The sequence below is a fragment of the Mesoplodon bidens genome, assembly GCF_964165515.1.
Source record: "Mesoplodon bidens genome assembly, chromosome: 2".
Classification (NCBI taxonomy): domain Eukaryota; kingdom Metazoa; phylum Chordata; class Mammalia; order Artiodactyla; family Ziphiidae; genus Mesoplodon; species Mesoplodon bidens.
The window spans coordinates 165,321,418-165,334,884 of record NC_138177.1 but is presented as its reverse complement, the minus strand read 5'-3'; positions in this window follow the sequence as shown (position 1 = coordinate 165,334,884).

Here is a 13,467-nt window from a genome sequence, read left to right as displayed (position 1 = left end):
CACCACAGATTCCTCAAGCAACATTGTATCTGCAGGATCATATAATCCAAAGTGGCCGCATTGCCTGTTTTATGATCTGAACCTGCTATACAGCCCTCTGTTGGTCTGGGCACCACTCAGAATTGGCAGCTTTCCAGGTCACCTAATAAAGGGTTGGAGAAGTAGTTCTAAGCGTGTCTATTCTGTCTCCAAAATCTAAAGAGGTCCACCAAAAACTGTGCATTTTTTCTTTTTTCTTTTTTTGCAGTACACGGGCTTCTCACTGTTGTGGCCTCTCCCACCGCGGAGCACAGGCTCCGGACGCGCAGGCCCAGCGGCCATGGCTCACAGGCCCAGCCGCTCTGCGGCATGTGGGATCCTCCTGGACTGGGGCACGAACCCGTGTCCCCTGAATCAGCAGGCGGACTCAACCACTGCGCCACCAGGGAAGACTGTGCATTTTTCTAAGAGATATGTGAGGTGAGATAACTTGTCCTGGCATGCCCCAAACCACTGAACCCCTAAAAATATTCCCAGTGTGGCAGGACCATGAATCTTCATGCAATTTACCTTCCACTCTCTGGCAAATATGGTGCTTACCATTTCCTTTTCATGTCCAATGAGCATGATGTCATCAATATAGTGGACCAATATGATGTTCTGTGGGATGTCAAGGTGATCAAGTTCCCTGAAGACTATAGATAACAGAGAGCTGGAAAGTTAACAAAGCCCTGAGGGGAGAGAGTGAAGGTGCTCTCACTGTCATATTGTGATGTAAAGGCAAGCTAACCGCCTTTGATCATCTCTTCTCTTGGGTATTGAAAAGAAAGCATTTGCTAAATCAATAACCACACACAAGTGCTCGAGATTGTGCTGATATGCTCCAGTAAAGATACCACATCCAGGAGAACAGCTCTGATTGGGGCTATCACAAGGTTAAGTTCACAGTGATCTATCCATCGTCTACCTGATCCATCTGTTTTCCTGGAGGCCAGACAGGTGAATTGAATGGGGATACGATGGGGAATCCAAGCTCAGCCAAAGTATTAGATCAGAAATAATACTGCACAAATCAGCTGTAGGGCAGTGTAATGGTTAATTTTACGTGTTAACTTGGCTAGGCCACAGTACCTGGATATTTGGTCAAACGCTACTCTAGATGTTGCTGTGAGGTAGTTTTTACATGAGATTTATATTTAAATCAGTGTACTTTGAGTAAAGCAGATTACCTTCCATAATGTGGGTGAGCCTCATTCAGTTGAGTAAAAGCCTTAAGAGCAAAAAAATCCTGACTCCCCATTGGAAGAGGGAATTCTGCCTGCAGTCCGCCTTCGGGCTCAAGCTGTAACATCAATTCTTCCCTGGGTCGCCAAGTGGCCAGCCTACCCTGCAGATTGTGCACTTGCCGGCCTCCACAATTACATGAGCTAATTCCTTAAAATAAATCACTCCCTTACTATATATGTACACATCCTATTGGTTCTGTTCCTTTGGAGAACTCTGACTAATACAGGGAGTTTCAGGAGCTTCTGCTTGGCTTTTCCTATCATTATAGCCTTTACTCTGCAGATCGTGGAATCAATGAAAGGATTCTGTCAGCTTCTTTGGGACCCATTGGACTTAGACTAAACTCCATCTATATCACCTGCGCTCCTTTACTCCCTGCTCTAGCCAGAGAACTCTGTTTTGTGTCAATTCAGACTCCATTTCTTTAATAATCTTTCAAAATTCTGAGTATTGTCCTTTTTCCAATGCACAGTTATCCTTGTAAATGACAGCAGATTCCTTTGGGGAAGGATTGGAGGAATATTTACTATATATAATTATGGTATCACTGTAGAGTTGTTTCTTTAGGGGGATGGCCTCTGCTGTAGCCAAGGGGTTCTGGCTCTGTGAACTTAGATCTAGAATCTAGATGAGGGACTGTGGTTATCCATTGTAGCAGCTGATGTCAGTTGTCTGCTTACCAGCTCCTGATTTTTTAAAAAATATGAAAACAGAGGATCACCCAGTCAGCTGTCCATCCATTCCATCCCCATAACAACTTGCCATAGATTACTGCAGATCGAGGCATCCTCATTGTCACTCTGGCCTCGCTGCCCTTGACAGTAATTATATTCACCTGGTCTTGGATGCCACCTCTGCCATTCTGGAATCCCAACATTAGTATTGGTATTAGGGATCCCAAATCCATAGCAGCATCTCTTACTCTTAATCCTAGGGTGCCCCAAACAGTCACCACTGAGCTACTCAGAAGTGCTGGTGTCCCCTTTATCAGTGAGTCCCTTTTGACTTAGTGCAGAGGGTGTCGTGTGGGCCCTCCTAGAGAACATGGGTGCTGAGTTCTTAGATCTTACATTCCCACCTCCCTGAACTTTCTGACCTCTTCTTAATACTCTACCAAGGAAGTTCTAGCATCTTGACCTCATTTATTGTAGGTCATCATCCTGCTTTAAGGAACCATCCTTGCAAACTATTAAGATCATATTTCAATCATCTATTGCTGAATAACAAACCACCCAAGACTTAAAGGCTTAACACAACAGCAATTTATTATTTCTCACAATTCTGCAGCCTGGGTTAGGCTCACAGCTGGGTGTTCCTATGCTTCATGTATTGTTTGTAGGTGTTGCAGGAGGCACAGTGTCCAGGATGTCCTTTTCACTTACATAAATGGCAGCTCAGCTGGGATGGATGGAACATCTGGGGCTGGTCAGGCATCTCTCTTTCTCAGCATGGTGTCTCTTCACGGTGTAAGGGTGTCTGTGTGGTTGGATTTCTTACATGGTGGCTGGCATCCAAGAGGGAGGAAATGGAAGCTGCCAGTCTTCTCAAAGGCCAGGTCTGGAACTGGAACATTGTCACTTCTACCATATTCTGTTGGTTATGGCAAGTCGTAGCCCAGTCCAAATTCAAGGAAAGGAGGAAAATAGACTCCATCTTCTGATGTGAGGAGTGGCATGTACTTAGAGGGAGAGAAGGAATTGATGGTGACCCTCTTTGGAAACTACCAGAGACCAGCTCAGGCATCCTTGCAAGCATATCAAAGCCTGACCTAACTCAAGTGTGGCCCATGATGATGTATTCCCCATTAGCCAGTCTTATATTCTGCCATGCCTGCCTCCTCAGTGCCATGTCTAAAACTCCCAAGATCACTCCCACATATATTAGCCAGGCCTTTCGATTCCTTTGATGTGTAGCTTATTTTTCCTGGGTCAAGACTTGAATCTCCCCACTTAGGATTTGCTGGGAACTGACCCCAGTTATTTGAGTGTGTGATGGGAGTGACATTTGTATTAAGGAGAACAAATATCTTATGAAGGACCTGCTTCATGTGAGATTATTGTTTGGCCTCAAGGAAGTGAGAAACTGTTATTCCTTAGCAAGAGGGAAGGGGCTGCTTCTGCCACCCAGGAGAACTTATGAGATAAAGATTCTTAGGTTTGTCTACCCTGATGTCCCTAGCCCAGGTCTCAGGATCCTACTCTTTCCCTATCAGGACCTTGACTATGACATAGGAGATCTACTGACACTGTACATTTAGAGACCTTTGCAACTCTCCCACTTATAATGTGATTGGCTGTGATTTTTTTTTCTTCATAGCCTTCCCTTCACCACAAGTGAAAGCTTTACTAATTGTGATGCCAGCTGAAGGGCAAAGTTATTATCACTCCATCTACTACCAACAATGAGATCCCTATTGCTTTCACATGGGTGAGAAATTCAACTACAAAATCACACCCCGGAGGTCTGTTTTCTAGGACCTCTTCTGGTACTAAACGTCCACCCATGTTCCTTAGAAAATGGAGCCTGAATCAAAGGTTGTACACTGATGCTTTCTTGGGTGTTGCAATCCCAAGGAAGCAAAAGTGAGGGGGAGAACAGAAGTGAAACAGAAAAAGAAGGAAAGAAATATAAGCTCTTACATTACTTAGCTGGCCAGAGCCCCACAAAAATCAAGGCCAGTTGCTCAGTCACATGGGATCTCTTCAAAGGGGTCACATGGAACCACTATGTCTTGGAATAGTCCATAGTAAGGCAGAAGAATGAGGAATTTATCTGTCATCAATTTTTCATTGTCTAGTCTCATGGTTGCCAACAGGGTCTTAACAGTCTGCCCTTTGGAACCGTGTTAACTCCTTCCACTGGGCTGTTGCAGGGGAAGCCAGAGCCTTCATAAGCCCAGTTGGGTCAGACATGAGTGCCAAAGCTTCTGGTGCTCCTACTGTAGCAGGCTTAATTGAGTTCATGCCAAAGACTAGCTCTTGCCTCCTGATGATGCTGAGGCAGCCAGTAACGTTTGGCAATGAGGCAAGGATGTTGACTGCTGAGAGACATCTAAACTGAATCTGGTAAAATTAAAGGAAAGACTTTGGCATTTACTTAGAATGAAATGGGAAGCTATTGGAGAGATTTGAGCAGAGGAGTGACATGTCTGAAAAGCTTTCACAGGATCACTCTGGCTTCCCAGGAGGGCAGGAACAGAAGCAAGAGGACAAGTTAGGAGTCAGTTGCAATAATCCAGATGTATCCATCAGAGAAGCAGAACCATTAAGAGTGGTAAGAATAAGGGATTTATTATACATATTTGATTATATGCAATTATGGGTGCTGGTTACACAGTTTATGTACAGCTGTTGTTTGTGCTTCTGATGTTGGGTTAGGAATCATCAGGGAAGTCCTAAATGATGGGTGTTCTGAAAGATGGACATGAAATGGTGGAGGGCAAGGTCAAGCTGGCACCCATGAAGATGAACTGGAATCTGTGAGGACAAACTAGACCTCCACCCCCGCATTTCTCTCTCCCCACCTCTAAGTCTCCAATTTTGATGATGACTGGCAAGAGAATCTGGTGCCTTTCATCAACACACACCTACCCTGGAGCTGGAGAAGCTGAAGGCAGAGATTGGGGCGGGGAGTGGGTGCTGGAGGAGCTATGGTCCATCTGCTGCCTTACACCAACAAGGGGAGCCAACAGATCAGTGAAAACATGCATGAACTGCAGCAGCACTTGACCCTGTACTAGCCTTCCAAGCGTAAGCATGTCTACGGCTTCACTTCCACCTCCTAAATCCTGCCTAAATCTCCCTCTGTGGCCAATTCTCATCCAAATCTATACAAGAAAAGGAACTCTGGGAAACATAGTTGCAGCTTGGTTGAGTTGACATAATACAAAGCCCACCACACCAGATGAGAAATTGAAATGGTTTGGACCAGAGTATTGGCAACAGGGGTGTAAGAAGTGCTTGAATTCTGGAAGTATCCTGACTATCCCTCACTATCTGAATCTATGTGGTTTCTGAGCTTGGATGGTGAGCTCTGATGTGAGAGTGGTCATGTCACCTTGAGTTTGATGAGGGAGAAGCAAACAGGCTCACCACTCACTTCTACAGGGTCTGGAACAATGGTATAAATTGGATGCTCACCTACCAGATGTCTAAATATTTAAAAACTCTAAATCAAGACAAGAACCTATTATTTAAGGTATATTCTATCTTCATACCTTAACAAATATAGCTTTATAACAAGAAAATGAAAAATATGTATAGAAACCTATGGTTTTTATATGACTGAAAGTCTATTAAAATGACTGAATATTAGTACATACCTGAGTGTTCTATTGGTGGACTGAAAATACTTGGATGAGGAGTAAGAAAATATGTACACAATTAATAAATTATGTATTTATTCCATATAAGAAAGAAAACAAAAAAGGAGGCTGGCCTGGCACTCAGAGCTAGGTCTTGTTATTGAACATAAATGACCACACAGAATACCAGTCTCAGACAAGATTACTCTGACACCATGATAAAATGAGACAAAACAAGGCCACTTTATATTTTGTCTAAGCATAGACAACAAGTCAAAATATCAAACAACCCCACCTTAGCTAAAATGAGTGACTGCTACTTCTTACCAATTAGTTTTACCCTTGGGCTAGTCTCTTCCTTCTATAGATCAAACTTACATCCCCAGTCATAGCATGGTCCTTGCTTTCTATCTTTTTTTTTTTTAATATTTATTTACTTATTTGGCTGTGCCAGTTCTTAGTTGCAGCATGTGAGATCTTAGTTGTGGCATGTGGAATCTTTAGTTGTGGCTTGTGAACTCTTAGTTGTGGCATGCAGGATCTAGTTCCCTGACCAGGGATGGAACCTGGGCCCCCTGCCTTGCGAGTGCAGCATCCTAGCCACTGGACCACCAGGGAAGTCCCTGCCCTTGCTTTCTGACATCCAATCTAGAGCAATCCCTCACTTTCTTAGACCTTCCCCCAAGTCACTCAACCCTAGCCCAGATCCTATAATAGTTTCTTTCTAACACCCTCTGAGACATCCTATGATTCCCAGTGATGTGTATTCTCCCTCACTGCTGGGAGTTATAAATCCAATTCATTTAACTACAGGTGTGTTTCTGCTGGTCTTTGGCTGAAGGGTACTGACACACCTACAATGTGTTTTTCTTGATTTTGTTTCAGCAAAATTACTAATATTTTTTCATAATTAAAAATTTCACATAATTTGTGTTCTCTTGACAGCACTGGAAAAGTATAACCTGTGGGCCAAATCAGGCCTTTTGCCTGCTTTTGTAAATAAAGTTTTATTGGAACACAGCCACATTAATTCATTTATGTATTGTCTATGGCTGCTTTCATGCTACAATGGCAGAGTAGTTACGACAGAGAATGCAATGACCAACAAAGCCTAAAATATTTAGTATCTCTCCCTTTACAGAAAAGTTTACCAACCTCTGATTTAAAGAATTAAAATTAAAATGTAATTGTTTTCAGAATACACAAAATTTGAATATATTTTCATCAAAAGATTAACTAAAAATTAAAATTTTATTATATATTTTAAAATTAAAAAAATTACTCCAAAGATTTAAATCATATATTACAAATAAAAAAGCAAGCTATACATATTAATATAACTTTTTTTTTTTTTTTTTTTGCCGTACGCGGACCTCTCACTGTTATGGCCTCTCCCGTTGCGGAGCACAGGCTCCGGACGCACAGGTTCAGCGGCCATGGCTCACGGGCCCAGCCGCTCCGCGGCATGTGGGATCTTCCCAGACCGGGGCACGATCCCGCGTCCCCTGCACCGGCAGGCGGACTCTCAACCACTGCGCCACCAGGGAAGCCCCTAATATAACATTTTAAGTCAAAATTTGAAGCTGATATATTTTGTTTTGGTAAATTTTATCAAATCTTATTTTTTTAAATAAAACTTTCTACCATTTTAGTATTCAATATCTATCTAAATGCTAATAGAAATAATTTGTACTATGCTTCACATATAATCTAGAGCTATACATACCCAGGTGAGTAATAATTGTTTAATTGGAAAACATCCCTTTGCTGCCATGTGCAGCTGTTGTGAATGTTGGGGTAATTTATGAGTACGTCTCATTTGGAATTGAAACTGGAAGAGAAGCAAGAAAATGGATATTGGGCACTACCGGCAAATGATGCTTTGTCATGCAAGGATTTATAACTACATCCATGCTAGCGGAGAGGAAGGATTTGGCAGGTCAACCAGTTTGTTGTTTCTCTTACCTAAACTCTTCCATCTCTCAATCTTCCCCAGACACTGAAGCCATGTCTGTCCCTGATGTTGGCAGCGACGTAACCTGTAAACTTTTACAGCAATCAACACAGTCAACTTTTGTTTTGAGGACATAGGGCAAGAGATTTTAGAAGCATTCCCCAGGACCTGAATGGTGCTAGTTGTAGAGCAGATGTTTATGATTACGAGCTGTGCTGTGCCAGTGATGAGCTTCAGATCCTGAGAGTCAGAGGCACTTGTGTGTTCTTTATTTGATGTGTGTTTGTGATATGCAGGGTCCCCTAAAACACAGGGCCTAGGTGGAAAGCTGGTTGTAGTAGTAAGGGCTCAGATACTGAAGGACTTTTCAAAATATTTATCTGTGTCTTTTTGGTTTCTGAGTTTGGATAACAGGAGTTCAAATAGTGAGGGATACCTAGCCTTTACTGACCGTCCAGATGTGAGATATGAGAGAAAGAGAGGAGTAAAGGATGACGCCAGGATTTTTGGCCCAAACAACTGGAAAAATGGAACTGTTGTTAACTGAAAGGGGGAGGACTCCAGGACTTTTTCTGCCAGTTCAACTCTACATGAACTAGCCTCAATCATGCAGACAGTGGAAGGAATCTGGGTGCCTGGATGACGAGAGAGAGCACAGCCACCAGGTGACTTGAATGTTAGTCCTTAGACCGTGATTGTCAGCTCAGGCTGCTATAGCAGAAGACCATAGACTGGGTGGCTAATCAACAACAGAAATTTATTTCTTACAGTTCTCTAGGCTGTGAAGTCTAAGGGCACGGTGCTGGCAGATTCAGGGTCTGATGAAGACACCTGTTTCCTGGTTCCTCTCTTCTGTGTCCTCACATGGTGGAGGGAGAAAGGGAGCTCTCTAGGGCCTCTTTTGTGAGGGCTTAGCCCTCTTGACCTAATCACCTCTCAAAGGCTCCACCTCCAAATACTATCACACTCAGGATTAGGTTTCAACATTTGAATTTTGGGAGGACATATTCAGTCCATTGCGATTATACAAGAGAAGAAGAAACTTCTATTTTGTTCACGCCACTGAGTGATTGTTCATTCTCTTTGTAACAGCAGCCTAGCCTTACCCTAGGTCCTCACACCCAACCCAATCCAGGAGCAGTAGAAAAGGAATGGTTGAAGAATGTGACTCCTCATGTTTGAGGGTGGCACCGGGAGCAGTGGAACATTTTCTCCAGTGGCCTTGAGCAAAGTAGGTGTGGCACATATTGCTGGCAGACATGAAGAGGAGGACACAGCAGCAAGCCACATGGACAGATGACTTCACACCAGGTAGGAAGGAAGATGTCAGTAAGGACAGATGACAAAGACTAGATATTCCTTACCCTGCTCCATTCCACCTGTGTTTGTGGTTCAGAAGACTCCTAGAACTTAGATGCAGGCCCTGGGAAGTGTGTGGGGAAAACTCTAAATTATTCCTCCTGCTATGCCTATAGGCAACTTTCAGCTTATACACTAGATCCCATCCCCACTCACCTACTCAAAGACTTTGTTCCTGCAAATTTCTCCTCCTTCTCCTGTATCACTAATTTCCCCTTTACTGTCACAACCCCCATTTGAGAGAAAGAGGTCAAACTTCCCTTGACCCCCAGGCCCCCCTTCAATTATTATCCTGTTTTTGTTTTCCACTTTTTCTAAATGCTTCTCTATACTCCCTGACTCCACTGCCTCACCTCTCATTCTCTCTCTTTCTTCTCTTCTCCCCCCATTCTGTCTTTAACCCATCCCAAGCAGGCTTTTCTTCCTGCCAACCCAGTGAAACTGGTCATGTCAGGCTCACCAAACACCCTTTACCACAGGAGATCACTTCTTTCTTGAAGCCATTTCTTCACTTGGCTTCTGAGACTCAAAACTCTCCTGGTTTATGGGGCTTCCCTGGTGGCGCAGTGGTTGAGAGTCTGCCTGCCGATGCAGGGGACACGGGTTCGTGCCCCGGTCCGGGAAGATTCCACATGCCGCGGAGCGGCTAGGCCCCTGAGCCTGCGCGTCTGGAGCCTGTCCTCCGCAATGGGAGAGGCCACAACAGTGAGAGGCCCACATACTGCAAAGAACCCCCAAAAAAACAACTCTCCTGGTTTTCTTTCTTCCTAATTGGTTGTACCTTCTCAGTCTCATTTGCTTATTACCACTCTCTCCTTCCTTCATCCCATCCTCAGTTCCCAATCTATTGTTTGGAGCTCCAGGCCTGTCTTTGGAATTCTTTCTTCACTCTTCCCAGATGATCTCACGGCTTTTGAAGCCATCTACATGTTCATGACTTCCAAGTTATACTTGCAGCCCTCGCTGATACTCTACACCCCAGGTCTGTATCTCTAACTGCCTATTCATCTTATAATCATCTCAAAATTATCATGGCCAAAATGGAAGCTTTGATTTTCCCTCCCAAATTAGCACCTCCACGACTCTTCCCATCTCAGTAAATGCCATCACTTTTTACCCAGTTGCTCAAGCCAAAAACATAGGACACACTTCCTTCATTCCTCTCTATTGTTCACACCAATGTCCAATCCCTTGGTTGGCCATTTAAGTTCTAGTCTCGAAACTTACCCCATCTTCATGATCTTGGATTTGGTAATAGTTTCTTAAGTGTCACAACAAAAGCACGGGCAACAAAAGAAAAAAATAGACAAATTGGATCGCACCAAAATTAAAAACTTTTATGAATCAAAAGACATTATCTTATTACTCAGCCATAAAAAAGAACGAAATAATGCCATTTGCAGCAACATGGATGGACCTAGAGATTACCATATTAAGTGAAGTAAGTCAGACAAAAGCAAATATCATATGATATCACTTATACGTAGAATCTAAAAAAATGATACAAATGAACTTATTTACAAAACAGAAATAGACTCACAGACACAGCAAACAAACTTATGGTTACCAAAGGGGAAATGGGGGGAGGGATAAATCAGGAGTTTGGGATTAACATATACACACTACTATATATAAAATAAACAATGACAATGTATAGCACAGGGGACTATACTCAATATCTTGTAATAACTTATAATGGAAAAGAATCTGAAAAAGAATATACATATATATTATATATGTATAACTGGATCACTTTGCTGCACACTTGAAACTAACACAACATTGTAAATTAACAACACTTCGATTTTTAAAATTTTTTTTAAAAGACACTATCCAGAGAGTGAGGAAAAAACCCCACAGAATGGGAGAAAATATTTGTAAATTATACATCTGGGGCTTCCCTGGTGGCGCAGTGGTTGAGAGGCCCCCTGCCGATGCAGGGGACACGGGTTCGTGCCCCGGTCTGGGAGGATCCCACATGCCGCAGAGCGGCTGGGCCCGTGAGCCATGGCCGCTGAGCCTGCGCGTCCGGAGCCTCAACGGGAGAGGCCACAGCGGTGAGAGGCCCGTGCACTGCAAAAAAAAAAAAAAAGAAAAAGAATTATACATCTGATAAGGGATTAATATACAGAATATATAAAGAACTACTACACGTTAACAACAAAAAACAAACAATCCTATTTAAAACTGGGCAAAGGATTTGAACAGACATTTCTCCAAAAAAGATGTACAAATGACCAATAAGCACATGCAAAGATGCCCATCATTAATCATTAGGGAAATACAAATCAAAACCACAATGAGAAGACCTCTTCAGACCCACTAGAATGACTATTATAAAGAAAAATAATAGGAAATAAGTGTTGGCAAGGATGTGGAGAAGCTGGAACCTTTATTCATTGCTAGTGGGAACGTACAATGGTGTAGCTATTGTGGAAAACAATTTGGAGGTTCCTCAAAAAGTTAAACATAGAATTGCCATATGAGCCAGCAATTCCACTCCTAGGTATGTATTGCAAATAATTGAAAGTGAGGACTCGAACAGATACTTGAACATCGATATTCATAGCAGCATTATTCACAGTAGCCAAAAGGTGGACAAAACCCAAATGTCCAACAATAGATGAAAGGATAAACAAAATGTGATATATACATACAATGGAATATTATTCAGCCATTGAAAGGAATGAGGTTCTGATACATTCTTCAATATGGATGAACCTTGAAAATAAGCCAAACATAAAGGGACAAATTTGTATGATTTCACTTATTTGAGATACCTTGAATAGGCAAATTCATGCAGACAGGGGTTAGAATAAAGGTTACCGGGGCTGGAGGGAGGGGGAATTGGGGAGTTATTGCTTAACGGGTACAGAGTTTCTGTTTGGGATGATGAAAATGTTCTGGATATAAATATATAGATGGGTGGATATAAATAGTGATAGTTGCATAACACTGTGAATATATTTAATGCCACTGAATTATAGATCTAAAACTGGTTAAACTGGCAAATTATATATATTTGACCACAATGAAAGAAAAAAAACTTATCCCAATCTGGCCACCTTTCACCATCTCTACCTTTTTCTCCTGAGTCCCAGGCATCATCACCTCTGGTCATCTAACTAGTCTCCCTGCTGCCATTCTCATCTCAGGTCAGCCAGAGTGATCTTTTAAAATGTAAATCAGATCACACACTCTGCAGTTCAAAACCTTCCAATGACTTCACATAACCCTCGAACAACATCCAAACTCCTTATCATGGCGCATAAACCCTGGAGGATTTGGCTGCTGGCTGCCTCTCTAACCTATCTCCTACCATTCTCCCTTTCACTGGTCTTATTGTTACTCAGACATGCCCAGCGCTCCTAGCCTCAGGCCCTTTGCACTTACTGTCCCCTCCTCTGGAACTCTTTCCCCCAGATCTTCACATGCTTGACACCTTCACTTCATTTAGGTGTCTGCTCATGTGCCACCTCCTCAGGGAAGACTTCTTGACCATTCTATCTAAAATAGAGCCTTTCCCATCATTCTCTGTCCCTTTCCCCCACTTTATTTTTTATCTGAGCACTTAGCATCACTTGAAATTATGTTATACGTTTGTTTACTCGTATTATCGCCTGTCTGTCCTCTCTCTGGAATGGAAGGTTCACGAGAGCAGGGACTTTGTCATATTCGTTGCTGTCCTTCCAGGGCCTAGCACTGGATACTAGATGTGCAATTCATGTTTACTGGATAAATAATATAGAGATTAAATTCAGTTATATGTCAATTATATCTCAATAAAGCTGGGGACATAATTAACTTTTTAAAAAAATAATTTATTTTTGGCTGCATTGTGTCTTCGATGCTGCACGCGGGCTTTCCCTAGTTGCGGCGAGTGGGAGCTACTCTTTGTTGAGGTGCACGGGCTTTTCATTGTGGTGGCTTCTCTTGTTGTGGAGCACGGGCTCTAGGTGTGCGGGCTTCAGTAGTTGTGGCACGCAGGCTCAGTAGTTGTGGTTCACGGGCTCTAGAGCACAGGCTCAGTAGTTGTGGTGCATGGGCTTAGTTGCTCCACGGCATGTGAGATCTTCCCGGGCCGGGGCTCGAACCCGTGTCCCCTGATGCAGGTGGATTCTTAACCACTGCGCCACCAGGGAAGTCCAATAATTAACTTTTTAAAAAAGAAATTGAATTCAGTTTTTTTTTAAGTGTGTTGGTATTTTTTTTCACACACACACACACTGTATTTTATTTTTACAAGAGATAAATAAACTGACACCAAGCATTGTAAATGGATGACCACAACAAAAGCAACAATGATTGCAATTACCAAACACGAAACACACTCATACTATGTCATAATATTGACATTCAGTCCAGTAATCCTCCACTGTAACAGGTCCTTTACTTTGCAGTGAAAATTGATTTGAATATTTTTTACCTCTGAGTCCTTGTGGGATTTTTTTTTTATTCAAAAAGAAAGTCACAAAAATTATAATCATCCTCATCAGTTCGCTCAGTCCCATGTAATTAATTTTTTTATGTTGATCTTTTGTTAGCACTTTTATGAATTCATCAGTTTTCCATTAGAGTTCTGAAA